Here is a 6,351-nt window from a genome sequence, read left to right as displayed (position 1 = left end):
TCCCATAACACCGGCGCCTGCCGGGGTACGAGAGAAATAAATTAACAAGTAGACTGCCTGTCTATAAACAATTGCACCTTGAATATGGACTCTAGGCTGCAAACTTACTGTTGCTGGCTTACTGCTTTTTTATCCATTTTATGAGCACTCAGACAGGACTACTAGTTCAACACCCTATTTCAATTGCAGACACTGAAATAACTAGAAGGCAACTTCAGCAGAAACTCTCCCAGGGAAGTTTCAATACTTTAAGCTCCAGTATATCGAATAACCAATGCACAACACATCAAGCTTTAACAGAAAACACAGTGTCTCTTGTTTGTTCTATTTCTTTATTTTTCTTACCTTTTGTTTTGTTTTTAATTTCCGTGAGTAAGCAGTATTGGTATCCTGCTGGCTTCCTGCTAGCCACAGGAGAAGGAAGGGGAATTTTTGCAATAATTTAAAAATACACTGAAAGTATGGAAAGGTTAAGAATTCTGGAAAAAAAAAAAAAAAGAAAAGAAAAAGAAAGAAACTAAACAAAGGCAAAGCAACCTGACAAAATTAGCCTTTATCAAATAATCAAAGCACACGAGAATTACAAAAAACAGGCTAGTAAAGCCAGGTCCTTAATAAAAAGCATGCCTACGATATTTTAAAACAAAGCTGTGAACATAGCTTGTTTTGTTTGTTTGCCTTGGTTTTGTTTGGTTGGTTTATAAAGTAAAATTTTGAGTGGTCCCCAGCAAGCCATCCCAAGGTGCATAAAAATGAGATTACTATTCACATTTCTCAACTAGAGGCATAATGCAATATTCTGCTGCAAATGGAGGAGAAATCTTTTGAAACTAATGACAATTTTTCTGTTTATCATCTTGCCAAATCCACAGGCTATTTGCTTTTATGCCAGTCAGGTTTTTCCCAGGAAAAGGCAGCCGATACACTGCTTGTAGGCAAAATGGGTTTTGCTATAAATAAAAAAAAATAGTGAAAATCATAAGAGGAAAACAAACACCACGTTTTAAAATTTTAAAATTAAAAAGCCACAAATATTTCACACCAACTCTTTCACCTCCTAAATAAAGGAAGGCATTAGGCTCAGATTGATATTAGTTAAATTAACTAAAACATCTGGAAGGGCTGTTTACTTGCATTCTGCATTTAATTAGAGCCTGAGACATTTCATGCTGCAAGCATACCTTAGCAAAGACGTGCAGGTTTCCCCAGCTAGAGTGGACGAGGGTCAATAGGCCAGCTTTGACCAGCAACACGTCTGAACCTAAGAAGCTTTGTGCATAGCAACACATTCTTGCTAAATTAATCTGCAGTCTTGTGCTTTTTGCCTTGGCTGCCTTTGCTATAGGAAGCTGGAGTGACACAACAATATATTGCAAGAAGGCGCTTAGTCTTTAGCAAATGTTGAGTTCATTTTGTTGCTGCATCCTCTGAAGGGAATGCTGTTTTGCTGTCTCCAGCCTTGATTACTGTGGGGAAAAGCCCTAAATGGGGTATTCTTTTGGCCTGATAGACAAAACAGGTGTGTTGATGCATCTCACAATGTGAACGCGGTCATCAAGGGAATTGCTGCTTAACCATTCCAAAGTTAACTTGGGTACTGCAGAGTGTTTTCATGATCTTACATGTACTGAAAAGACAATGAGGGAAAAAAGGTTAAAAATGTTATTTTCTGCAATTTACATCAAGTACATCTATAATGTAAGAAGCAAACAATAAATGATTATAAAAATAGAAAATTATAGTCAAACAATACTCACTTTACTCAAGATATAAATACTCTCATCAGCTGTTATTTAACAAAATTTATCAAGACAACAGGGAATGTCTGGAAAGAGACTCTGACCACCCTATCGACTTCAAATAACATAGGAAATAAACCTGATTGCATTTAATGATTAGTTTAACATCTATTAAAAACAAATTTCCAAACCTCAGCTCTACTCTGTCATTAAATATAATCATCCCTTGGGAGGAAAGGAATTCATTCAGTTGTGTATATGAATGATATTTTCTGTAATGACTTTTCCAAAGCTGACTTGTAGCTTGGGGTGGTTTATTTGGGGTTTTTTTGTTTGCTTTGGGGTGGGGTTTTTTATTGGAGAGGGAGTGAGTTTTGAATGGGGACAAAGTTCAGAACACAGGTGTCAGGTGTGAATCTTTGGCACTTAAGTTTGAAGGATGAATGGCTGAGCCCACCTCAGATTTGGGACTGGAAAAAACAAGGGCTTAAGTCTCAAACAGTCTTACACTAAGTGACACAAATCACTACCTAAAGTGGCTCGGTTTCAGTTTGTATAATGGAAAAATGAGATTTTTCTACCTCATAGTGGTATTATTAAATTAAAACTCATTAATCCTTGGCAAGTATTTAGATACCATAGCAATATAAACCATATTAATAAGCAAAGATAGTGCTACCGAGTTTAATGAAGTTATTCACAAACTAGAAATAAGTGATCAAAGGAAGAACTTCTTAATTTTCATTAAGGGTGCTTAGATATTTTTGTCAAAGCCTTTCTCAGTATCTCACAGTTATATTCTTTGATAATGTAAAGCGCAAAAGGACCATTAACTTTAAAGCTAGGCCAACTGACCCCAGCTGAAGACCATGCCCAATCTTCTTCCTATTGAGTACAGTGAAAATAAGACTTCTGACAAATTTGCAGAAAAGCTACAAAATGCTCTCTTTTTTTTTCCTTCCAATTATGCTGGTTCAACGGCCTCTGATACTTTATTATACACTTACTCTGCTCATGCCATATATCAGTTATTTTATGGGAAAATCTACTGATAGATTAATAAAATCCCTTCCAACTTCAATCTGGTGCTTTTATACAAATCAGTGTAGCCTGTGTTCAAGATCTAATTTCTAATTACAGTAAAGCAACCAAAAAGGTGGAAGGAGGAATATGTAGTTCACTGTCAGTCATTTTATCAAATAGCATCCACATTTGCTTGGAAGTAAGGTTTAATTAGCAGTCTCCTTCCTCAGTAACTAGCCTCCTTTAGCTTTTAAGCCAGGCATGTAGGTAATTAACAGAAGCTCTTTGCTACCTACAAGAAAGCCCATTAAATTTAGTAAAACTTTAGCTTTTAAAGTAAGGCATAAGTTAGCTAATGCAGAAAAACTCTGACAGGGCTAATGTGGCTATAATCAGAATTCCTTCTCATTGTGCTCCAATTTAAGAGGAAAGGACAAAACACAGTGAACTCTGTCAGGTAAATTTGTTTTTTAGTTCACTTTATTAGATGGGGGGATTAAAAAAATAAAAAAGACCACTTAGGAGCTATACTGCCAAATAATCAAAAAAAAAATCCTAACAATTTCTGTCCATAGAGGAACTTCATAAATATAGCAAGCAAACTGCTCTACTAAGAATGTGCCTTTATGGTACAAACATACTTAATCTTATGACAGATGGAAAAATGTAAATGTGTAATATACAAAAAGCTTTTTTTAAAATTACTGGACCAGGTTTTAATTGCTGATAACCTCAGGTCAGGTATACAATAGGCCAGGCCTCTGTGAAGCAGTAAACTTGGCATCAGTTCTCTACATTCAGGCATAGTCTGATCAGATTTTGTTTTGCAAAGGTCATTTAATTAGTAGTATCACTAACTCTTACTACCTTAACATTATCTTCCTTTAGATAATGATACCGTTTTGCATGCGCTAAGTAAAACAGGAATTAACAAAATTCCCATGGCTTGCTTAAATGATAAATAACAAGCCATTTTAAGGAAGAAATCTCCTAGGGAGTGCGGAAAAACCTGCAGCTGAAGGCGAGCGAGTCAGGATGTGTAACTCTGCACAGGCATAAACAGGAAACGGAGCAGCTTGCATTTGGATTGACAATCTGGCTCCAAATGGCTCATCTACAGCGGGCACAATGCTTGACCCCTGTCAAACATGAGAACCGTCGTTTTGTAAGAGTTTGCTGTCCTGATACCTCTCAGAAGTCCCTGAAGTAAAGTAAAATCTTTTCTTCCCTATCATTCTGCGTGGTCAAGAAAGGTCTCGCTTAGTGAAATACTTAAAAATAATGATGTCACTTTTATTGTAAGACATTTCCTCATGCAGCTACTTCCTATAGTTTTGGCAATAAACCCCCTGGAATGGAAACATCAGAGATTAATCATATTGTAATGCAGAATAATATTAATCTCTTTTATTGTCATGTTCCAGCATAACATAGGAACTAGCTTGACCTTCTAGAAAAAGAAGCCTCAAATGCTCTGCCCACCGGCGTCACCAGGATTTAACCTTACTTCTGTATATTTCACACATCTCTGATGCACTGACCTCGTAAGAATTACACATGGTACAAGTTTATTGTGCAAAACCTTACCCTGGTGTTTCTAGAGCCTGTGTTCTGTAAGCGAAGTTCACCATAATGCCAGGAGACAATCTCTGTGCAAAGCAGCGCTGTATACCTGCTGGGTTCAAGCACGACAGGGACAGGAAAACGACAGAAAAACTCAGGACAATAAGGTGAATCATGGGCCTTTAATGACAGAGATAGACCAGACCCCTTCCATTACATTCCACAGAAAAAGATGCCTGTAAGGAGCCATTTCACCTCTGAAAACGATGTGGGCGTTGCAGCACTCAAAGGAAATTACCAGCAGCAACTTCATTCCTAAGGATGTTTGCCAAGCCGAGGATTTGGTCTTTGTACGACAGACTCACAGCACTAAGGAAAGGAGATTTAGCCATGCAACAAAAGAATAATAGCGAGAAGAGCATGAAAGACCTGGGAGTTTGTTCTGGTTCTCTGCAACATTTTCGGGAAAAAAAAAAAAAAAGCCCACAAACAAGATTTTCAAATCAATAGCCTAAAGTTAAGTATTTTATTAAAGCTCAGAATGAAGTGGAACTGACTTGAAAAAGTTATGCATATCAAATTTGGATCCGGGTACCTCATGTTCAAAACTTCTGAAAACAGGAATTGGTCTTGTATTCAACATAACACTTATAGAACACACCAGGAAAAATGTGCTATTTGCCATATCACCTACACAACTAATAGTGAAACCAGATATTAAAATTCAATATTTTTGTCTTACATTATGGTCATATATTGTTGTCAGAAAGGAAAATGGTTCTGTAAAACACTACATTTCATTACAGGTACCTCTGTTTTGTAAGTTTTTAAAAACACCAACAAGATTGAGACTGCTTCAATTGGTCATTCATACATTTACAAATTGGCAGTTAAAATCACACTTACAAAGCAACAAATCACCTCATGTTTCTCAATACTGAAATAAAAGCCAAGTAGTATGCAAACTCTTGCATTCAACATTGTAATTAACAGGCTTAGAGAGTAACAACTACTATTTATAAATAAGAAAAAAAAAAGTGAGGGTATAAACTGCTCTACACATGTATTATAAAATTACCATCCTTTTTTAATATTAATAGCTTATTAAAGAAACCTCCTGAATTCAGAATGATAATTTCCCTAACCGCTTTGTAAATGCACTAATTTTGAGAACTATAATAGTTCAAAAATCTTCTGTATGGTATAAATATCTTCGAAAGAGTATCACTAGTCTACTCTGTACGGACCTTCAGAACACGTTCACAGTAGCCCTGGTTCGATGCAGCAGAGTTCTATTTATTCAAAACCTTTAAAGTGTGACAGGATTTCTCTCTTAGAAGAAATATGCACATTTTTGTCCATTTTGTGGAAGTTAGTGCTATCACTGACAAGCAGCTGAACGACATATGCTGGAATAAACACAACCGGTATTATAAAGAAATAGGGAACACCAATATTAGATTCTCACGGTTTAAAAATGTTTTTCAAATGCCTTTTTTCTTTTTTTTTCATTTTATTATTCATACCACGGTGACCAGTAACAGCTAGGTCTACAGGGCACAAACCGAAGCAAAAAGTCCTTCCTTGAAAAGGCTAACAGTCCAATTTGATCTCTAAGACCTTAACAGTCTGATGTTCATGGGGAGGAGGGAGGCCTGGTTAGGTTTCATTTTAAAACAAATTGAAAAAAAGTTGATTTTTATTTTGTAAACAAATACTCCGCAGATGGATAACAGCTTGCAGGTGATCTCTCACTCATATATTTGCAAGAGCATTATACCTCTCAATTCTTTAAATCAGTGCAATTAAGAATTTATTTAGTGCTTCATGCACTTTTGGTCATTCTTTCAAGAATAGCACACAATTAATCAGAAACCATGCTTGCAAAATACAGCACTGTTTTGGAAAGATTTCCTCATTCACAGTCTTCCTAAGAATTTCACTGCAGCTTCATGAAAAACAATAGACTGAGCTAAGCTCATGTCCCACCAATTAATTTATTTTAGTGAGTAGAAGGCAGGGATTT

This window comes from Chroicocephalus ridibundus, chromosome 8 (assembly GCF_963924245.1).
Source record: "Chroicocephalus ridibundus chromosome 8, bChrRid1.1, whole genome shotgun sequence".
Classification (NCBI taxonomy): Eukaryota; Metazoa; Chordata; class Aves; order Charadriiformes; family Laridae; genus Chroicocephalus; species Chroicocephalus ridibundus.
This window is presented reverse-complemented; position numbering follows the sequence as displayed.